A 24,409-nucleotide genomic window follows, 5' to 3' on the forward strand; every position below is an offset into this window, starting at 1 on the left:
GCCCAGCCGGAATACAGTGGATGCCCACGGGAGCCACACAAGGCAACACACTGTAAAAATAAAAAAATTAAAAAAAATAAAAATGCCCATGTGGGGGCTATGGGGGGGGTACCCAGGAGGTTCCAGGACAGGGTGCACACCAACACCCACCTGTGTGGATGTTGTGAAAAAAAAATACCTCAATGGGCTCATGGCCGGCACGGCTATGCCATTGTGGGAGAGCTGCCGTCGCTCTCTTCAACCTCTGCTGCTGCATCAGGAGGTGGTGGCACTATGGGAGGCAGCCCACGCAAAGCCCTAGTATGGTCCTCCATGGCAGCAAGCATGCAGGTCTGGAAGGTCTGATTCTGGAGGATTAAAGTGTGGAGATCCCCATGCAGCAACTCACGGGTTGCCTGCACTTCTGCACGCATGGCTTTGCATGATGCCTGGATCTCCTCACGTGCTGCCTGCAGCTCAGCTGAGAGCGAACGTGTGAGCTGCTCCAGCTGCTGTTCTGCCCTAACATTTCGGGAAGCCTCAAGGTCAAGCAGACTCTGCCTGAGGTTATGGAGTTCTACCCTCAGGGCTTCCCTGTGGCCCTGTGACTCTATTGATATGGATTCACGCAGAGTCCCCAGTGCCGCCCGTCATTCCCTGTTGGACACCAACATGTCTTCCCTGTGTGATTGGCAAATGGAGTCTGTTGCCTGCTGTTGGTGCTCCATCTGCCATTCAGGGCGGATAATGGAAATGGCCACCCTCTCCATTGCCTGAGCCATCATTTCTACTGATGCTGCCTGTTGGGTTGCCATACCGTACATGGAGTTTTCCCATACAGTATTGCCTGGTGGCGCACGGCCACCGCATCGGCAGGCACCACACCTGTTCGGGGCAAGGCGATCTGCACCTTGCTGTGCTGGCACTGCCTGAGGCTGCAGGACTGCATTCCCCCTCTCATCTGCTGGCCCCGGAACAGGATCAGATGCTGTGGAGTGTGACCCTGCATCTGTAACCACCAAAGGCAGACCCACCAACACTGACATCCCCATAGAGGGTTCTACCCCTGGTGCAGGTGGGTTGGACAGAACAGAATCCCTACCAGAAGCACTGACCTGCGACAGCACACAAGTCTCATCATCCGACTCAGCACCTGAATAGAGGTCTGGGGAGCTGCACCCAGAGACACCCCTCCACAGTATGGTCTGCAGTACCAAAGTGTTTTCACCCACCACCACACCACGTCCCCCACTGGTGCCTGGTTGTGGCTGAGAATCCTCCTGTGTCTGCACCATCTCCTGAACCTCACCAGCATCAAGTGCGTCGTCACCTGCAAAAACATGTAATACAAGAAATGGAAACAGGCATGAGCACCATAGTACACACATAGGTCTGACAAGACAGAGATCCTGTACATGGCTTACACATCTCCAACATGACTATAACCCTGGCATGCATGCACTGTCAATGAGTTTGAAGAGGAGTCAAAAAGGCAGACAATGAGGACACCAAGAAGGAAAAGCAACACATTTGCAGCATGTTGTGTAGCACTGGCATCACACATCAGCCTGTGAGTGGCATGTCCAATACACATACATGACACATGCCAGCACACAGATGTCATGTAGCATAGCCATGGTAAATTAGACAACTACAGCAATATGTCAGTGAATGAGTACTGTCACACATGCATGTCACATGGACATGATGAGAAGATTAATGCAGAACAGTGGCGCTGGTGGACTGGACCAATGCAGTGGGTGTTGGTATGAGGACAGAAGGTCTTGCTCGGGTCTGAGTCACTGCCGTGGTAGTGTTGGCTGCATCTGCACAAGCAGTTACCACCACCCGGCTGCTTGGGGCAGCAGATGTCAGTACTGCCCCAGCTATGTGTGCCACAGTCACAGCCACAGTGGACGCACATGAGCCCACCTCCCGGACAAGAAGGACATCGTCCTGGAAGTCCTCCTCACACAATGAAACATGTGCTGCCTGACCCAGAGCCCGAGTGGAGGTGTCCACAGCTGCACCTGCAGCTACCATCACCGGTGGGCCTGTGACAGCAGAAGTAGATTGCTGTTGGGTGATATGGCGCCAGGTTGAGATGCAACAGCTGCATCACCAGGAAACACAGGGGGTGGTGGCATGTCTGCACCAGCACATGGCTGTGCATCCTGTCCCAGAGGGGCACCCCTGCCTCTTCCACCCCTGTAGCCAACCTGGAGACCCTGGACTCCCTGTCCTCCCTGGTCTCCGTGCCAACATGCCTGACCATGTCCAGCCCTTGGAGGACAGCCAACTGTGCCACCCTTAGCCTTTGGTGGCCTCCCAAGCATTGCACCGATGGAAAATGGGCTATGGGAGGTTTAACCAACAAGTGTCCTTGGCAATTGGCTAGAAGGTGGCAGGGTATTTGATGGTATGGGTACCCAAGTGCCCCTGCAAGGCTGTCTGTGACCCCTGGGGAGAAATGACAGGTCACGCAATGCTTAGGCAGCCCCTGAAAAAAAATGAAAAAAAGAAAAAAAATCAAAAGTTAAGATGAGATTATGCTCACCAAATTAGAAAAAAGAAAATACAAAAATAAAATTGTGCACGCGACCCCGGTAGCCCACGTGCGTGAATGTTACCTCCAGCAGTACGGTGTGACACCCAGGAACACAAAAAACACCTCCAAACGGTATGCATGCACAGGGGGTACCACAGTGGGAAAAAAGCGTATGCACCTCACTGTCTGCCTTGCGTGGAAAATAAAGAAAAAACACACCCGCTTGTGTGAATAGGCAACACCCCGCCAAAAGAAGAGGTAAGGGCTTCAGACGCTGTGAAGTAATTGCGTGTGATTCCAGCAGAGTAAACACACGCGTCGCTCTCCAGGGACAGCACGTACAGTGTTTTGCTGGGCCGCGCTCACCTTTATCCCGTGCATAGAGCAATACATACACGCGTAACGTCACAGACGCATCTATGCACTAAGGGCCTTTCCTCGAATTACACACTGACGTGCACTTTTTTCATGTTCCAAATCACTACGTATCAAGCTGGCCACGCAACAACACACGGAAGACCACGCTCCTGCCCAGAAGGCCATTTTCCCCCCCATAGCCCTGAGCACATTCCCACCTGCCATCTGCTGCTGCCTGCCTGCCTGCCTGCTGCCCACGTGCCCTGCTGTTTGGTGCCTGCATGTCAGCCATCTGCAGAGGTGCAGTTGCTGTGACCACCCCTGCTGGAACGGAAGACTCCGACTGGGATACCATCACTCCACAGCCCAGCCCCAGGACCCAGTTGCCCACCCACACCTGCCTCTGGGGTTGTCATGTCGGACACAACACCATCTGGCACCAGTGGCAACCCCCCAGCAGAGAGACCGAGGGGTACCAGCTTCAGTGCCACTGAAGGTGGTATCCTGGTGGAGCAAGTCCTGGGGCAGTATGATGCCCTCTTTGGAAGTTTCCGCGCCAACAATGAAGGACGGAAGAGGATCGGGATGGACATCATGACTGCCATCAACATGGACGGGGTGGCAGTCCGCGACATTCAACACATCTGGAAGCGCTGGGAGGACTTCAGGTCCATGACCCTAAACAAGGCCTGGCGCCTCTTGAAGGCAGAGGATGTTGAGGGGTGCCGGGTCCGCCTAACCAACAACCAGATGAGGGTCCTGGAACGTATACACCCAGCGCTCCACCTCCACATCCTTGAGAGGCAGACCCGTCTGGAATCGAGCGGTAAGTGTACATGCGTACTGATTAGACACAGTGCATGTTGAGGTGTGGCAGGAGTGTGCAGATTGCACATATGTCTTTGTAGGGCCATGTATGGATGTTTATGTACAGGATAAATATCCAGAGATTGGATCAGTAGGATGGAATGACACTCATAAGTACAAATTCATATTTTATTAAATAAATCTATCGTCTGAGCTAACAAATTCTCAATAAAAATTTATAAAAAACTTTTCATATCCACATTCATAACCACATACAAATCTAATTCATACATTTCCACAACACATACCAGCCAATGATATTTCACTCATCATTAGGTTTTAAGAACAGAATTGCATTCATATTGAACAATAGACCCAGTCCCTAGCATTAGGTGTCATGGTGTATATAGCACCAGATTTCTGGGTCAAATATTTATCACACAAAAAAACGTCGACACGTGTTTCGGTCGGAGACCTTCCTCAGGACGTAAGGCAAAGCAGAAATTCTTCGCCCAGTTCTTATTAGGTGGGGGCCCGTGATCAATCTATAAGCAATCATAAAAACAGAATGTCATCCCAATTTCTTTACAACGGTGACTTATATTGTCACAGTGTGTTCTAGGTTTCTCAGCACACTAAAACCTTACTCACCCCCACGTTCCAAGTCGAGGCGAAGTGAATAAGATGTGGGATATTAATCCTCCACTGGAATCAGTGCAAGTACTGAACCTGTGGAACCAATACAAACATATATTTCAAAATATGAGTCGAGCTTAAGAATTTGGCTATACTCTTTAAACTATTTTGCATTTAAAACACACAAGAGGCCACACTTACATGTGTTCCTGATGTAGTTCGAAACCATTTATCGTCGTCTCATCACTACGAGGCGCAGCATATAAGTCGCATGTTTGATTTCTCATTCGTAAAGTTCTGCCAAAGAAAAGCCCACATACATTTAACAATAACCTTACATTTCATGCTTGGTCCACATTACCGTTAAACAACAGGTTATTATATGCGTTGTGTTTTCACCCTGTTGTTTAATGGTAATGTGGACCCAGCATGAAATGTAAGGTTATTGTTAAATTAGGAAGGCACCGTCATGATGTACACTTCCGTATGAGCACTGTGACTACTTGTCCTGTGAACTTTTTCCTCGTAAGCATGTTGCACACTGTTTAGCCTTGGTTGGGCTCGTACATTTTATGACATATTAAAAAACGGCTTACATAGGGCTATCCCCACTTTTTTGGTTTATCTTATGGACTCGTGTATATGAGTGTTAGAATTGGATGTCTTCTGTATCCCTTCATTCTTAGACGCTGGCTCATAGATGTATGTGGGCTTTTCTTTGGCAGAACTTTACGAATGAGAAATCAAACGTGCGACTTATATGCTGCGCCTCGTAGTGATGAGACGACGATAAATGGTTTCGAACTACATCAGGAACACATGTAAGTGTGGCCTCTTGTGTGTTTTAAATGCAAAATAGTTTAAAGAGTATAGCCAAATTCTTGAGCTCGACTCATATTTTGAAATATATGTTTGTATTGGTTCCACAGGTTCAGTACTTGCACTGATTCCAGTGGAGGATTAATATCCCACATCTTATTCACTTCGCCTCGACTTGGAACTTGGGGGTGAGTAAGGTTTTAGTGTGCTGAGAAACCTAGAACACACTGTGACAATATAAGTCACTGTTGTAAAGAAATTGGGATGACACTCTGTTTTTATGATTGCTTATAGATTGATCACGGGCCCCCACCTAATAAGAACTGGGCGAAGAATTTCTGCTTTGCCTTACGTCCTGAGGAAGGTCTCCGACCGAAACACGTGTCGACGTTTTTTTGTGTGATAAATATTTGACCCAGAAATCTGGTGCTATATACACCATGACACCTAATGCTAGGGACTGGGTCTATTGTTCAATATGAATGCAATTCTGTTCTTAAAACCTAATGATGAGTGAAATATCATTGGCTGGTATGTGTTGTGGAAATGTATGAATTAGATTTGTATGTGGTTATGAATGTGGATATGAAAAGTTTTTTATAAATTTTTATTGAGAATTTGTTATCTCAGACGATAGATTTATTTAATAAAATATGAATTTGTACTTATGAGTGTCATTCCATCCTACTGATCCAATCTCTGGATATTTATTCAATATACCTGAAGGATCAGGGTTTAAAGTGCAGGTCTACCCCTTTATTTTTCCCCTGTTTATGTACAGGGACATGAGCCTGCCGCATGTGAGTCCTCTCATGTGTGAGACACATAGATGGTGTATGTGTTGGTAAGCATGCTGGCCAAATGCAGGTGTGGGTGTACACATTTTTAAATGTCTGTGTATGTACTGTGGCATGGCAGTGGTGTCACACATGGATGCTGCTTCCACCTGCATGTATCTGCCAAAAGTACATTTGCATGTGTGTGTATTTGACAAGTGTGCAACTGTGATACACCATGGATGCATGTGACACTGACATGTAGGAGGCTGATTGCCAGATGTGACATGGATGGCGATGTTATCAGTGCAACAGGTGGTGGAGATGTACAGATGCATGTCTGTCTGGTGGCTTGTGTGCTTGTGTTCTGCACTCCCCGTGTTGCATGTGACGACAGGCTCACTTTCGGCTGCTCATGCTGTTGTTTGTGTATGGATGGTGCTGCCTGGTGCAACATTCCTGTTTATTTGCTCATGTGTGTGAGTTGAAATGACATGTGTGTTGAGGAGTGTGATGCCATGTGTACAGTTGACACTGCCACTCATGTACAACTGTCATGTGTGCATCAGGCCATTGTACAGTGCCCTGATGCATGTGTTCTATCTCTCCCTGTCTGCAGCATCAACTGATTAAGAGGGCGGAGACGGTGCTGTGGAGCAAAGCGGCAGGGATCGCACCGCCAGCCGGAGACGCAAGGCCCGCCCCTCCTCCCATGTTGTCATCTCGTCGGGGAGTGAGGAGTCTGGTGCCACGTCCATGGCCACAGCTGCCGAGGGTAGGTCCAAGAGGCGGAGGTTGGAGGTGGACTCCTCAGCAGCAGAAGGGGCAGCTGAGCCCTCACAGGGTCTGATGGAAGAAGATGGCACGGAGTCATCCAGGTTGGTGGGGGGTTTGGTTGAGGAGGAGGCCGCGGAAGGGACACACATGGGGACTGGAGGGGGGGATTCCACTGGTGCTCGTGGTGCAGTCCAGGGGCAGAGACAGGAGGAAGCACAGGCCGCCGCGGAGGTGCCTGTGTGTAATCCTGTCCCTAATCCTGTGACTGGATCATCCCGCACCAGCAGGGAGCCTACGTCCAGACCCGTTCTCAGGGAGGGGATGAACGCACAACAACTGGCCTTCCTCTCTCTGTGGACGTGGCAATCCGGGACCGGGTTGAGCCTGTCCTGGCTGGGATGGTGTTGCATCAACGGGGCGTGCGAGATGACCTGCAGTGTTTTCGTGAAGACACTGCATGTTATCTCAGATGCCTCTTTGACCGCGTCGACCTACTAGGATGGGTCACCAGTGCTGGATTCCTCCGTTTGCTGGACCTTGTACCAACCCCCTCCTCACCTGAACCCCCTATGCGCCAGTCATCCTCTGTGCCATCTTCTGGCCCATGTATCACCTGGGCACCCTGTGGAGCTGCCTCTGACCCAGCGGCCAGGCTGGTGGAGGACACATCCCTGCCACAGTCGGGAGTCGGAGGTCCAGCAGGGCTGGCCACACCAACAACTGCACCCCAGCAGGAGGAGGACATGCAGGCATCAAGAGGCAGGGCACAGGCACAGCAGCAGCAGGCTCAAGGTGGGAGCGATGATGGCTCGGGGCCATCAACATCAGAGGGGCAGGCATCGGCCGGAGGGCAGGAGGTCCCTGGATTGGGAGTGTCTACTGTGTGGCAGCGGTCGGGCCAGCACATAGATGCAGAGCGGCGGCGGGCGGAATAGGCACGGCTCACTATGGTCAGGGCGAAGAACTCCATGTGCAGGGCACTGAGGTGGGCCGAGTGCCTCGAGGCAATTCGCAGGGAGTTGGAGGTGGACATGGCGTTATCCCTGAGAAACCAGGGGCCATGGAACAGGCCTGCCTCCAGGATATAGAACAGGAGTTCGATGATGCCCTGGCCCAGGAAATCAGCAAGTGAGCCGTAGGACTTGCCCGCCGTCATTGTATATAGTTAGTTAGTGTTAGGTTTCATTTATGTTTTTCTATCATTTGGGGCGCTTGGACTACGCCCCACCTTTTTGTAGATAGTTCTTTATTAGGTAGTCTTTTTTTGTAGGTTTCATTTCAATAGTTGGGCTCATGGACCCTGGATTTCTTATTTGTATATAGTTGAACAGTGGATTTATCATCATTTTTTTTTAATTTCACCATGGAGAAATGGATTTTACTTATTTCTTTCCCTTTGGATTTGCTTTGTTGGATGGAGACTTTGGACACATTTTCATTTGGATTTATTTGGATTCTGATTTCATATATTTTTTTCATTTTGGAACATGCTGCATTTGATTTCTTATTTCCATTATTGTGTGTTTTCATTTAATTCCCTTCATTTTGTGTTCAATACATTTTTGTTTCATACTTCAATGTGTGGTATTCTCTCATTGGTTTCATGCATGTCACGATGTGGGTTTTCACATTCACTGGCACCCATTGTGTGTGTGTGACGGACATGTGTTGATGTACATACTTGCTATTTGGGTTGTATCATGTAATGGGCATTTCAATGTGGGGTGGATGGAATACTTGTTTGGGTCTTTGGACAGGGGTGGTGTATGGTGGGATTTGGGTGGCCAAAAGGCCCATGATTGTGGATCATGATGGCGTGTTGGGGGGGACATGAGTCGGGGCCTGCTGGCAGGTGCCTGTCACTGCTGGGTGGGTGGGGGTGCAGGGGAACATGAGTCGGGGCCTGCTGGCAGGTGCCCGTCACTGCTGGGTGGGTGGGGGTGCAGGGGGACATGAGTTGGGGCATGCTGGCAGGTGCCCGTCACTGCTGGGTGGGTGGGGGTGCAGGTGGACATGAGTCGGGGCCTGCTGGCAGGTGCTCGTCACTGCTGGGTTGATGGGAGTGCAGGAGGACATGAGTCGGCGCTCACTGGTGCATGGTGACATATGGGGTGGCTGGGGGGCATGCCCAGGGTGGATGGGTTACCTGCAGGGCATGGCCAGGGTGGATGGGCTGCCTGTGGGGCATGGCCAGGGGTGCAGGGTAGTCCCCTGTGGTGTGGGCTGCCTACAGGGCCTGGGGAAGGTGGAGAGGGCACACCGGGGAGGACCCACACTGCCAATTCATGTGTGAAACTCCCCACACACACCCCAGTAATACACGTACCCCGCTCGACCAGCGAAATTGCGTGTGTAATTCCCCGCGCAACCCTCAGAATACACGTACCCCGCTCGACCAGCGAAATTGCATGTGTAATTCCCCACGCACCCCTCAGAATACACGCACCCCGCTCGACCAGCGAAATTGCGTGTGTAATTCCCCGCACACCCCCAGTAATACACGTACCCCGCTCGACCAGCAAAATTGCATGTGTAATTCCCCGCACACCCCCAGTAATACACATACCCCGCTCGACCAGCGAAATTGCGTGTGTAATTCCCTGCGCACCCCTCAGAATACGCATACCCCGCTCGACCAGAGAAATTGCGTGTGTAATTCCCCACGCACCCCCAGTAATACACGTACCATGCTCGACCAGCGAAATTGCGTGTGTAATTCTCTGCGCACCCCTCAGAATACACGTACCCTGCTCGACCAGCGAAATTGCATGTGTAATTCCCCACGCACACCCTGTAATACACGTACCCCGCTCGACCAACGAAATTGCGTGTGTAATTCCCCGCGCACCCCCAGTAATACACGTACCCCACTCGACCAGCGAAATTGTGTGTGTAATTCCCTGCGCACCCCTTAGAATACACGTACCTTGCTTGACCAGCAAAATGTCATGTGTAATTCCCTGCGCACCCCCAGTAATACACGTACCCCGCTCGACCAGCGAAATTGCGTGTGTAATTCCCCGCGCACCCCTCAGAATACACGTACCCCGCTCGACCAGCGAAATTGCGTGTGTAATTCCCCGCGCACCCCTCAGAATACACGTACCCCGTTTGACCAGCGAAATTGAATGTGTAATTCCCTGCGCACCCCCAGTAATACACGTACCCCACTCGACAAACGAAATTACGTGTGTAATTCCCTGCGCACCCCTCAGAATACACGTACCCTGCTCGACCAGCGAAATTGCGTGTGAAACTCCCCACGCACCCCTCAGAATACACGTACCCCGCTCGACCAGCGAAACTGCGTGTGTTATTCCCCGCGCACCCCTCAGAATATAGGTACCCCGCTCGATCAGCGAAATCGCGTGTGAAACTCCCTGCGAACCCTCAGAAATACACGCATGCAGCCTATCCACCCTCAACATTCCCCACAGGCAGCCCATCACCCCAGTGCATGCCCCACTGGCTGCCCACACCACAGGGTGGAGTTTTGCATGCGTTTTCGCTAGCACGAGAGGGGTACGTGTATTCTGAGGAGTGCGCGGGGAGGTTTACATGCGATTTCGCTAGCGCGAGTGGGATACGTGTATTCTGAGGGCTGCGCAGGGAATTTGCCACGCATTTTCGTGGTTGGGGGGCTGTATGCTGGTCCACTGGCCTTTGCGCCATGCACTGGATTTGTGCGCTGTTCATGGCGCATGGGGTGGGATTGAGGCTGTAACTGGCGCTGCTGCAGGGTCGCTGCACCACTCTGCACCACGGCTGGTTTTGGTTGTTAAAATCCATGTATACGCTGTGCGTTGAATTGGTTTTTGGCGCACGCGGCTGGCGCAGGCTGCCGCATGCGCACACTCTGCGCCAGCCGCGTGCGCCACTTGTGCGCCGAATTTTATGAATTACCCCCGATGACTCCCCTTCGTCTCGACTTTGCAGGCGAAATAGCCTAGTTGTAAGCCAATGGACTCCTATATCATCCGTCTGCAAAAAGCAGACAGATTCCTAAGGAAATCCAGAGTAAATACTTGCTGCAAAGCGCAAATTGCAGAAAATATTTTATCACAAAACATGACGTAAAAGCAAAGAGTAAAGGTAATTTTTTACCTGTGCACCCATTCCTTTTGCACTCCATTTTCTGAAAGTGGAAAAGTGTATGCAGGGGACCTAAGAGCATGTAATGGTTAATGTTGGAGGTCCGCTGCATACAATTAGCACTTCTATTAAAATAACTCTCAATTTGAATTGCACATGGTCTTCCTAGATCTGTAAGGCTAGGTATCGATGCATACAAATTTGATATCATGAAGAACATTTTCCCTTGAATAGGCTCTGCACGAGGCTGGTATTGAACTACAGGGCAGTTGGACAATACCTGAAAACTTGTGTTTCTTATATGTGGGGAGTGTTTGTGGGACAATGTGGTCCAGTTGAAAAATTGCGTGGCTATGACCAAAGATACTAGCACAATGGCTGCAAATGTAACCATTCACTACAACAGAGCTTGCAAGTCCACCCTTGCCATGTGTGAGACGATCACCCAGACCTGCTTTTCCCTTTGAATTCTGGGATTTGTAGTTTTGTCGTTCCCATTTGTGAATAATACAAGTCCCAGAATGTCAAAAGAAAAACAGGACTTGACTTTCTCACACATGGCACAGGGTAATGAGTGCCCAGACAATTTGCGAATGTTGTTTTTTTGGGGGTATAAGGCAATTTCTTTACCAAGTCTGACATTCCCTGCAGGAAAAAATAAAATAAAAACATATCTTCAAGCTGTACAGTAATTTAAATTTAGGGCAAGTTAATGCATCAACATTTGACCAACAAAGTTGGCTATGGTGCAGCTACATTCAAATCTCAAATAATGATGTAGCACTGGGGTGTGACAGCATGAGATCATAAACAAAGGGATTTGTGAGGGAGTCTGTGAGTGTGTAAGAGCTACTTTATTTTGGAATGCACATGTCCACAGGGTAGGTGGCTTTTGGTTGACATGGTTAATATTGAATTTTCGGTTTTACTCCATCGTCCAGACAAGAACTGATATGTCACAACCATTACACACTCGCATACTGATATGTAGCTAAAGCTTTCTGTTGTATCTCTTTCATGACCTTGTCCTCTCCCTACTCCTACGTCTTTTTCTAAAACATTGATTTATTTAAGGAAACACATGCGTTTCTGGTTGTTGATTGTTTCTCAATGAATGGCTGCGGCATCTTCTTTCTTACAGGTGGTTTCATATCTCTTGCTTCCCTATCGAGCAAATCATTGTGCCCTGAAGTTCACTATGAAAATCATGGGACCCTAACCTGAGGTTCTGATGTGCTCTGGCCAGGAATGGATCAGCATTACAAGAGAGACTTGCTGACCAACAAATGCCAACAGCTAGGAAAAGCAGAGCTTCCAGTAACATTCAGTGAAAACGGTAAAAATAGGAAATGGATTTTTTTTAAAATAAAAAACGCGGATTAAAAAAAATACAACACATTGGGCCTCATTACACGGAAGGCGGTGAGCCATGGCGCTATTAGCGCCATGGCTCATGCCGGTAAAATACTCCAAGGTTGGAGGGGCGGTAAATCCCCCTTCCGCCATTGCCCTTCCCCATTCCCATTTCTGCCCCATAGGGCTCTATGGGAATGGGGAAGGCGCTAATTACGGCACCGCAATTTTGCGGTGCCGTAATTAGCTCCGAGGTCCCTTAGCGGGTTGGTTTTTAACGCCTGCAAAAAGCAGGCGTTAAAGCACCAACCCACTAAGGGACCTCGTAGTAAGGCGGTAATGGTTAACGGCCACCGTTACCAATAACGGTGGCCGTTAACCATTACCGCCTTCCGTGTAATGAGGCCCATTGTTTCCGGATTCCAGATTGAGTGCTACGTTTTCTAAAAATGTATTGCAATTCTTTCAAATGAATACACAGCAATGCATATTTTATTTGATAACACGTAAAGTATTTTTATCAGTGTATTAATTAGTGTAATTGTTTATTAACTTTAGAGAGGGAAAGGCACTCTTATGATTACCATTAACGGAATTATCTTTTCCATTTATTAGGTGTCAGTTGCATTGTGCTACAGAGGCTTTCAGAGAAACTGCTTTTTTGGAGATATTGGGGGTGTTTTCATTGTTTTATGGATTTTCATCAGTAGAAGGCATGATATTGTATCTGTGATGTTTTCATTCATCAATATTCAAACGCCTGTCAGGTAAATTGTTATTGCGCAGCGTGTCGCTGCGCAGAAGGAAAACACAACCATTTACTATGACTCGCACACCCAGACTGCCGTTATTACGTCAGTTCCGGTGGCATCTCTATTTTTCCTTACTTCTTTGTTTATTAATGTCTCGTGACCGGCTATTCTCCGGCACGTGACACCACATTCCTCTCCAACTTGAGGAAAAAAAAACAAACAAAAAAAAAAAATTTTAAACAGTACTTATTGAACAGTATAAATCTATTCTAGTCTCTCAAGTTTATCTGGGCAGACTCACCTGCTGGTAGATCCCATCTACCACATAACCTTCCATGCGGGACAATGGTTTTGGTCTTTCCCTTAGGTGGTAACAGGGATTGTGTCTTTCCGGGGTATTTGCTTGTGGTCTCTCCAGAAGAACTGCTTCTTCTTGCTGACTGGGAGTGTTCGGCTCTCTGAGTGTCTCATAGAATCTAGGTGTCGATTGGCTTACCGGCCGGTATGGGGATTGATTGGGCAGCTGGTGTGATGATCCAGATTCTTCTCTTGTAATTTCTTGATTTTCCTCCCACAATTCAGATGCTCTTTTCCTAAAATGTGAAATATTTCTTGTCACGGTCTAATTTCCTCGTGTAGCTGTGATCATATTGTGTTTTGCAGCACTGACTGTCCAGGACTGGTACTCAAAATTAAGAGACATCTTCTTGGGAGTTGCACGGTTCTTGACGATGACAGTGTCTCCAGGTATTAGCTCACGGTGGCTGGCTCGTCGTGAGATACTCTCTGGTTCATTTCGTTTCACTCTCTTGGCATCAATAGCTGGAATATCTGGTTCAGGCGCTACCCATCGGGGGTGTATGGGGAGTTCAGCTTGTATGGGTACTCCAAACATAAGCGCTGCAGGGCTTATTCCCATCGATGAATGGGGGTCTGTCTGTGAGTTCTCAGAAATCGGTACACTGCTTTTAACCATGAATGTTTTCTTTCTTTGGCGATACGGATGACTTTATTGAGTGACCCCATACATCGTACAGTGTCACCATTCGCCTGTGGCCATCCTGGGGTGATTTGTTTGTGCCGTATATTGAGATCTTGAAAGAATTTCTTGGCTGGTGAAAGGCGGCCCATTGTCACTTTTAACTTCTGATGGGATCCCATGTATTACAAACATTTTCTCCAATGCTAGAGTCATGGTTTCAGCATCCGTGGACTTCACATGCTCAACTTCTGGGTATCTACTGAATTCATCAATGAGGACGAGGAGATAACCTTCACCAGCAATGGTGCAGAAATCAGCGCTGATGGCTTCCCACCATTCAGTACTTCTTGTGGCATTCTGAATAGGTTCTGGGCTCTCTGTCTCCTGTGTAGCTTGGCAGGCTGCACAGGATTTCACCAGCTCCATCACTCTCTGTTGTATGTTAGCCATCCACATCCTGGACTTCAAGTATGCTGTTGTTTTCATGATACCTTGGTGCCCACTATGAGCTAGTCTGAGGGCTCTCTCTTCCAGTGAAGTGGGTAGTACACTATGGTGGCCTTTTAGCATTACTCCTTCAGGAGCTACAGTAAATTCATGACAGATTCCAAAAAGGGATTGAAGTTTTACTTGTGCCGCTGCCGTGCGCTGATCCATAGAGGAAAGGAAGTTTCTACAATTCCCTGACTGGATGGCTGTTATGGTGTGAGTTAGGATGGTGTTTGCCTCAGTTTCATTAGCTATCTCTTGCAACATCAATGCTTGTGGTCGGGCACAGGCTACCACATGGCATACATGCTCCTCGGTCTCCCTTGCATGGTGTTCTTCCTCTTCTGTAGCAGGTCATGGGTGGCGAGATAATCAGCTGGATTGTCTGTTCCTGGTCGGTATTCCACATCTATGTTGTATGGTTGAAGTTGAAGCATCCATTTTTCAATGCGTGCTGGTGGATGAGGTGATGGACCTCTAAACATTGGTATAAGATGTTTGTGATCTGAGAATACTTTTGTCTGCTTGCCGAACAGGTAAACTGTGAAATGCCTGCATCCCCATAATATAGCAAGAACCTCTTTTTCTATGTGTGCATAATTCTTTTCTGTTTTGGTCAGAGCACGACTGGCAAAAGCAATTGCGTAGACGTTTCCATCATTGGGTAAGTCTGGGTAAGCACTGCTCCTAGGCCAACTGGGCTAGCGTCGACTATGAGTTCAGTATGCCTCTTGATGTCAAAGAAGGCCATTGTTGTGGATGCAGACAAAGTATCCTTGATTTGCTGAATTGCTTGTTGGAGAGTAGGCAACCATTCCCACTTTTGATCCTTCTTGGTCAATTCACGAAGGGGACTTGCTAGGGTGGCAAGATCTGGAATAAATCTTGCACAATAAGTTGTCATTCCCATAAAACTCCTTACTTCTGTAACTGATGTGGGAGGCTTGGTGGTTTTGATATCATTGACTTTGGCAGGATCTGGCGATACTCCTTGTGCATTGAAAATGTATCCAAAAAAGCTCAGTTCATCCTTTCCAAACTCACAATTTTCAGCATTCAGAGTCAGTCCAGATTCTTCTAACCTGCGTAGAACTGCTGCAAGGCTTTGAGGTGTTCACCCTCATTGGACGCATAGACAATAATGTCATCGCTGATATTCAACGCCCCTTCCAAACCAGTAAGAACTTTTCTAATTTCGTGCTGGAATACCTCAGCAGCTGATGATATTCCAAAATGTTGCCGCTTATAGCGTCGCAGTCCGAGGTGGGAGGAAAATGTGGTGATATATCTCGACTCCTTGGCTAGCTTAAGTTGATGGTATCCAGATCTAAGGTCAAGTTTGCTGAAAATGGTTGCTCCCGTTAGGTCAACAATAAGTTCATCTATGGTCGGTGTAATGTGACGTTCCCTTTCAATAGCTGTATTAGGAAGCCGCATATCAATGCAGATTCGTACTGTATTTGGTTGTTTAGGTTTTCTCGCAACCACCATGGGGGATACCCACTGGGTTGGCCCTGACGTTTTCTCAATAATACCAGCTGCTTCTAGTTTATCCATTTCTTTCTCTACGGCTTCTCTCATGTGGAATGGTACTCAGCGATGATGTACTGCTTTCGGTTCGATGGTGGGGTCAATGTGGAGTTTGACTGACCTGCCTTTTATACACCCGATACCTTGGAACACTCGATGGTGTTCTTTTAATAGTTAATCAATTTCTTTGCACTGAATGTTGAAAGCAAAATGAATTCATTTGAGTTTCTCTGCAGTTCTGCAACTTAGTTATATTTCACAGCCAGCATCAACGACGTAAACTTGTGCTCGGAACATGGCACCATTGTGGGCAAAATCAGATTTGAATGACCCTTGTACTGGCAGAGATTTCTTGCAGCCATATGCATATAATCTGACCTTCCTGTCTTGAAGTCTGGGTTTTGGGTGCAGTTTGTTAAATGCTGACACAGGCATTAAATTGACAGTTGCACCTGTGTCTATGACTACACATAGTGGTTCTCCATCAGAGATGACAGTGCATTATGGCCTTTTCCGTTGTCTAGACCGTTGCGGCTCTACAGCTGAGATAAGGTGTACACGATATGCTTGTTTGTTGGATTTCCACCATTTGTCATGGTCATTTGTATTGGGTAATGCACTGTCCTCACTATCTTCACTTTCACTTGTATCTGGTGATCGCTGTGAGTGATCCACTGCTCTCGCCCTCCCTTTCCTTCTTGGTTGGTGACTTGTTTCTCTGGGCCCGAATTTCTTCTGGCGTTCATGACTTTGCCACAGTGTTTGTTCTCGATCAACTCTGTTTGGTGGATTTAAACAAACAGCTGCGTAGTGATTGAGCCTGTTGCATTTTTGACATGGCGATCCCCAAGCTGGGCAGGATTCCCCCTTGTGCCATGGGCCTCCACACCATTTGCATGCCCTGTTTTTTCCTTGGAACGTTTGTGTTTTGGGAGTCCTCTTTTTCGGCTCACTCTGTTCTCGGTTACTTTGGTTTCTCGATATAGCAGCAACATCTTCTGTTGGTTTAGGGCTGTCAAGTGGGAGTTTTTGTATGGCTGCTTCGATGACTGCCACTTGGTCTTCTGTTTGTTCACACAGGCGTGCCATTTCTAAGGTTTGGGCCAAACTTATATTTCTTTCAGATAGGATGGCCCTCCTCAGTTTTTAAGATGAAATTCCATTTATAATTTGAAGACGGATAGCAAATTCTTCGTTGGGAAATTCACAACTAACAGCCATTTCACGTAAGCTTGCATGGAATTTGTCAACTGTCTCATTTTCACGCTGTCTCGCCATGCAGAAATGAAAACGTTCATAATCTGGATTGAGTTCAGGCTTAAACATATTGGTGAGAGCATTCTTTGCAGCATCATAGTTGTTTTCATCTCCACAGTCCGGGATTGCATTAAACAAACGTAATGCTGCCGCTCCAATGTTGAGTAGAAGAAATGTGCGTTTCTTCTTGGCTACAGTGATTTCTCTTGCATCCAAATGCATTTCAAATTGTTGCAACCAGATTTCCCATCGAATAGCTGCTCCTGTGGTGAATGGGTCAAATGGTGGCATGAGAGTAGTCAATGCTGGGTCTGGGTGATCTGAGGTGGCATTCCTTCTTGTTGACAGGCTTGTGTTGGTCCTCGCAGGGCTTGTTTCAGTGCTGGACATGGTTGGCGCTATGATACTTCACAGAATGAGTCTTTATTTGAAAAATAAATAAAAATCACTTAAAAGATGAGGAAAGAAAAAAAATGAAACACTGCGCGCCTCAGACTGGTTTAGTTTCATTTACCAATGGGCAGGAAAACACGACCGTTTACTATGACTCGCACACCCAGACTGCCGTTATTACGTCAGTTCCGGTGGCATCTTTATTTTTCCTTACTTCTTAGTTTATTAATGTCACTGACCGGCTATTCTCCGGCACGTGACACCACAGTATCCAGTCAGCTGGGAATTCCCTTGTTTTGCTCTTTTATGGTGAGGATGTTGTGCTTCCATTCACTACTGCCCTGCCTCACCTCATGTCCTGATACCATATCAGGTAAGGTATTTGGTTGCTTATTTTTGAATTCCCAAGACTAAATGGTGTTTTTGTTATAGTTTTTTTTTCAGGCAGGCACTACAGATTGAGGTAGTTAAAATGTGGAGCTCGGCTACAATATGGCTTTCAGACCCCGGTGGGGTTGGGAGGGTTGAACATGGCTGGTAACGGACTGCCAGCCCGAGCCATGGCAGCGAGGGTTGTGGGCCGTTAACGGCCATGTCTGCCATACCGACCGGGGCATGAAAGCCATTCACAGCACGGGGTTCATCCAGGATGCCAATGGTTTTCTTTTTTTTCCTCCGGAGATTGGCTGATGTAAGCAACGCCAATCTCCGAAGGGGGAGGGTGGTATGAATGTAAGATGGCCGCTTTCATAAGGAAAAGTGACTAAGTCCCTTTTCCATTTCTATGGCAATAGGAGCAGGGTGTGTGGTGGACCAGAGCATAAAGCGCTGTTCCTGCAGATAAGTGGTGAGGAAGGGAGGGGGTGTGGAAGGGGCTGGGATTGTTTTGGGGTTTGGGGGAGTGGGGAGGCAACAGGGAGAGGCTCCATGTGCCTCCCCATAGAAATAAATGCCACCTCCCAGGGAAGGGACTCGGGTGACTGTAACAGCGGGTGGAGAATATATATTTTCACCCGCTGTTCCAGCCACCTGATTGACCAATAACCCTTCCCTGGGTGCGAATGATAATTCATTCTGGGACACTAAAAGAATTGTGTTTTGGAAAATCACCTGCAAAAACCTTTGTTTTGCCATGAATACATGCTGATGGGATGCTATGGCGATTCTTACTGCAAAGCATTGTGCAGCCAGTGCTTGTGGAGTGAGTTGTTTGGAACATTAATGCAATGTTCCTCTGAGACCTTACAGCAACTCATACATACAAATAAAAGTAGGTTTTGCAATACTCTTGCAATTTGGACTTAAAGCGACACCTAAGGTCAGATGGAGGACAGTTTCACAGAGACAGAAATGTAAGGCCAGCCATGATACCCATTGATCCCCGGACCAAACAATCAAGTGAGTATTTCTGAGATGCCAGAAAGGTAAAGGATATATAGGGGGTTCATTATTTGGTGAGTATTAAAATTAAAGAATTCCTGTGTTTGAGTTAACATAGATGTGGTTTCAATAATTTAATGTATTTACATATATTGATAGGTTATTATGATTGTCTCATTTATAAATAATTGAATAAAAAATGCACAAACTTGAATACATAGTAATGTCATAACATGTGACTTCCACCCTGATTGTATTAGGGGTTTAAACGCATTTTGAATATATTTAATATGCAAAATATTGTTAGAAATTTAGGGCTTGATTTACAAAGCTTTTTCCAATGGCATTATGCCATTCTAAAAGCCTTTTGTAAATCAGCCCCCAAGACTTTATTAGTTATGTTTTTTGTAATATGAACTGCTTCTACGCTTTGATAATTACATCTTCATCAGTACCGGGCTGAAGAGACATAGGGCCTACTTTAGAAAAAAGTGCTAGACCCACACAAATTAGAGCGTGAACATTGCACAGGCCAAATGTACAAGCCTGGGAGCTGATTCATGGAATTAAATGCATGCAGAAACCTGCAGCGCAAAGAAAATTGAGTAGCGCCCATCACGCCCACGATACACCCACAGGGTAAAATGAACATAGTGCTGTCCTACAACTTGCCCGCCGGAACCATGCAAAAGAAGTAATCAAGAATTACTTACCAGCAATCACCATTACTTCCACTAATCTCTGCAACCGACAAATCCGCGTTCTAGTACCTCCTCTAATCTGCAGCCCAAAACCCTACATTTAGGAAGAACCCACATGTCTTCCCTCATCCCATTACCTCCATTAATCTGCGTCCCAACACCTTACATTAAGACAGAACCCACAAGTCCTCCCTCATCCCAGTACCTCCACCAATCTGCACCCCAACACCCTACATCAATGTAATGTAAAATGGCATTTGCTTAGCACCTAGCAATATTGGCATGGCCTCAAAGTGCTGTAGGTGAACGCCCTTGGAAGATTTAAGTCTGAGGTATGAGAGATTGGTCAGAAGAATTTAGAATGCGTGTGTACATATTAGCCAATACAAAGGTAAGTAGAGGTAGCTAAGAACATGCTAGTGACCCATGTAGGACTGGCTTGTGGATGGGTGCTGTGAAGGCTGTCGGGAGAGTATGTGGGTCAAGGAGACTGATTATGCTTCTAGACCAAATTTTTATTGTGGGACTTTGATACATTCTAGTGGCATAGGTGATGTGTGATATGAGATCATGTAGCAGATGATTGCAGGTGTATGCGGGTTGGTGGATGTGAGCGATATGGCTATTCGCCATTGCGCTGGAGTGCGATACGTAACCATGTGTCATGGCTAATTACTTGTTTCATCGATGGAGTGCAGCTTCTGTCATGCAGGTCTACAGGAATCCTTTCTCTGCGTGTTCAATACTTTCTTGGTCTCCTCATGTGGCTCATAGATGGCCCTGCCTACCTGTCTAAGGCAGAACCCATAAGTCCTCACTCGTCTCAGCACCTCCAATAATCTGTGCCCCAACACCCTATATTAAGGCAGAACCCACAAGTCCTCACACATCCCAGTATCTGCACTAATGTGCACCCACCACCCTTTTTTTAAGGCAGCAGCACCCACAGGTCCTCCCTCATCCCAGTACCTCGACTAATCTGTGTACCAACACCCTACAACAAGACAGAACCCAGAAGTCCTCTCTCATCCCAGAACCTCCATTAATCAGCACCCCAACACCCTACATTAAGGCAGAACCCACAAGCCCTCCCTCATCCCAATACGTCCACCAATCTGCACCCCAAAATCCACATTACTCCTCTTCCACACAGTACATGCCCCAACAATGTGTTACATAAGAATAATGAACCCCGATTACACATCACCCCAATGCCTAGTCTTACTCTATCAGTGAACATTAATGACACCAGGAGTTGAATGAAATGTGAAATGCCTCAGTGAATGCCCATTAAATCAGCTTGCTTGCAGAGGTCCATGATGAATGCCCAGTCCACCTCAGTAGACCACATCCACTCCCATGTAATTTGGCAACAGCACTCACTTGACAACAGCTCACTGGCAGTTCTCTCAGTACCCCTTGCACTTAGGGACACAATTGGACTCACACAGATGCACCAATCGTGTTAGCTGTTGAATAGAAAGAACTCTATGCTGGCAAACACTCATGAACTGTTGTGAAAAGGGAACCCTCACATACCCACAACAGTAATGGATACCCACACCCATTCACTTTCCCTACAAGGTGACAAACAGGCTTGCAAGCTTAATCAGTATGATGACAGGGTTAGCCTTACAAGTGTTATAAATGCAACAACACTTGACAGCTATGCATCTTGAACACCCATGTGTGAAGGACCGGAGGGGGGGTCTGTACTTCTGCTCTCTATATGGTAGAGGAGTAGCACAGAGGACCCCAGCCAAGATTCTCTATTACGGTAGCAATGGACAAGCTTCTCAGGAGGTGATGCAGGCTGGTTCTTAAGTACAGTGTAGTCCCCAAGCACCCACAAAGGAATGTCTGCACACTGTATCGGTTAAAACACAGTCTTTATATAATTAATATTCAAGGATTTGTACAATATCACGATAACTCACTTTGTACTCGGTTATCTATAATGGCAAATATAAAGTTCTATGTGATACCACAATTACTATTAGATCTCTTTAAAGTGCATAAACTGTACAGTTAAACGGCACACAAATCAGTTTGTAACAGAAACCAACAATAGAGATAAGAGGAAAGCAGTGGGTTAGAAAAATTGGCAGAATACTGGCCCCGATACCTAGGCACAGTTCTGTGTGGAGATCCCCCCACCTGGGCAACCTGTAGAATAAAGATATATCACAAGCCCAGTCCATATGTTGTTCACCAGAGACTTTCCAATAGTTCTGCAACCCCAAAGTACCTGGCATTGTAGCGTTCCTCGTCTGGGAATCGATGGCCCTTCTTGAGTGCCTTCTTGAGTGCCCTCCCTTTAAGGTAGGAGTCACGGGTCGTCGAATGTCCGACGGAGAACAGGGTGAGCTATGACGGTGAAGTGGCAGCTTCGTTCCTAGCTGTGCTCGTCGACGGTGAAGCGTAAACGTCCTGCAAGGAAGAGGTGTGCGGGGCACCTCGGTGTCGATAGTTCTGGACCGCAAAGAGTTTGAAGAACTGTGGCCCTTCAAGGGCGTCAAGTCATCAGCGTCTCTGTGGTCTTTGGGTGGCGGGAAACCCACCGGCGGATACACCTCGGGGCGTAGACGACCTGGCCTTCTCCAGCGGGATCAGACAGGAGGTGATGCAGACGAGAGCGTCCTAAGATCACAAGCTCTTAGGCAACGGGAGCACGGCAGCTCCGGTCAGCGACGGTGGTCGTCGACATTGGCGGACAACAGTCCGGCGCTTCTTCGTGGGATTCCGCGGCAGTCCCCGTCTCCGGTCGGCAGCCTGTCGTAGGTCTTTCTACCAGGGAGCTTTGGCAAAAATCAGCTGGTGCACATTCGGTCCTTCGTAGCTCAGGAAGAGGGCGCCTTACCAGGTCCTTGCTGGGTCAGTCCTTGGAGACACAGCAGCTTTCAGATGAGTGAAGAAGGGCAACAGCAATTCTTCAAGTCCAGCAGGGCTTCAAGGTCAAGCGTTATTCACTCCAGTTAATCTTCATAGTTTGGACTTCAGCTCTGAACATTTCTGAACACGATTCCTAGCAGTGAGAGGTCCCCAGATATACTATGGATCTCCCTTTCATTCCGCTGGGTCACACTCGAGCATCCAATCACTACGAAGGCCATTCAGCAGTCTGTCAGCCAATCAGGCGCACAGTGCATTTAGGCCCTTCTTCTCCATCCATACACTCATAACATAGAATGTGGATTCGGACAAGAACCACGCCATTCAACACTACACACTGCATTCATACCAGTTTCGGGCAGGGCTTTCTCAGTCATTGTGTCAAACACCAGAAACCAGACATCCACAACAAGAAGTGCATATTTGTCACACACTCTATTCACCCAGGTCCCACCCACAGGTGTACCCACAACATACGGTCATTGGGAAGGATCCAGCCAGTCTGGTCGGCACTTCCCCACACTACCATATGTGGAACTTCCACCCAACAGCCAGTCAGGGCGAAGGGACAGAGTCAGGGCTTCCCGGGACTTTGGGAAGATCAAGGTAACAGGCGATGGAAGGCAAGAGGCCACGGGGGCCATCTTGTCTCCATCAGGAATCTACCGATTCCAATGACAGGGCCTGGGCATCCCAAAATGGAGGATGCTCAGGGCACCAGTCATTTCAGCACAGAACTGCCACCAGCCCATACCCTGCTCTGCGGGCCACACACAGGTGCCCAAAACATACACTAGGGGCACAGGGTTGTACCCCCGCCCATGGGTGCCATGAGTATCCCATGGGTCCGTTCACCAAAACCAAAAGAGAGAGCTGCACTGCCAGGAGTCTCACGTGAACTCCTGCATGGAAAATTCGACAGAACACACGATAAAAAGCCGTAAAGGACAAGGATACGGAGGCCGTGTCCCTCCGATGCATTTCCAGCATCATACCATGGCCGAGTTTATTATGGAGAACTTAGCTTCCTCAACTCCTCTGACCTATATCTTCCATGAACTACACCTGGCAGACATTATCCTCCAACATGATCACTTGGAAGCAGTGCTAGTGAATACAGGACAGTCACGGCTTTCACGGCTTCCCCTTGGATCACACTCAATTGCACAACAACAGCCAACCATATTGTTTCTGCAGCTCCACTTTGGTCACTTGATGTTCAGGTGACATAGTCCTCATGTGAGATGGTTAGCCCAGTGAATCAAAGTCAGACTGCATCCCTTCTCATCATCTCCAATGCCAATAAGCTATACCTGTCGTGGAAGTGTGAGCACATCCACATGGACAAGCAATCGTCAAAGGGCCACATAAACTGCTGTGGCAGCGTAAAGGAACACTACATAGAAGATGCTGAAATCTGGTGAAGTGATTTTGCAGAGGTGAATGAGCTGTCGCCATATAACTCAAATATTCATGCACTGTAGAACATCGGGCCAGACACTTAAACAAATGAGTGCCCAACCTCAATAAGAGACCAAAATAAAATAATAAAAATACCTCTGATCTCCACATTTCTCCCCACATTGCCACCAGTAGACACACAATTCAAACATACTCAAATAATACTGATACACCAAAGGCAAAACTGCAATGCCCCAGCACCATAAATTGCATATAGCAACCATATCTTTCTACCCCACCCTTGTGATGGGCCCTTCTCTACTTGTGAACACATGTCCACATTGCCATATGGGCAAGTCAATCAAAGCAATGCCACCATGCCTGCCTTAAACAACCCCCAACATGACTCAAAACCCATGAAAACATTTGCAAAGGAAGTGCCATGCCAACCACAGCATACATGGTTGACACACCCATGCACACTATGT

The sequence above is a fragment of the Ambystoma mexicanum genome, chromosome 10, assembly GCF_040938575.1.
Source record: "Ambystoma mexicanum isolate Mex_15411 chromosome 10, UKY_AmexF1_1, whole genome shotgun sequence".
Classification (NCBI taxonomy): Eukaryota; Metazoa; Chordata; class Amphibia; order Caudata; family Ambystomatidae; genus Ambystoma; species Ambystoma mexicanum.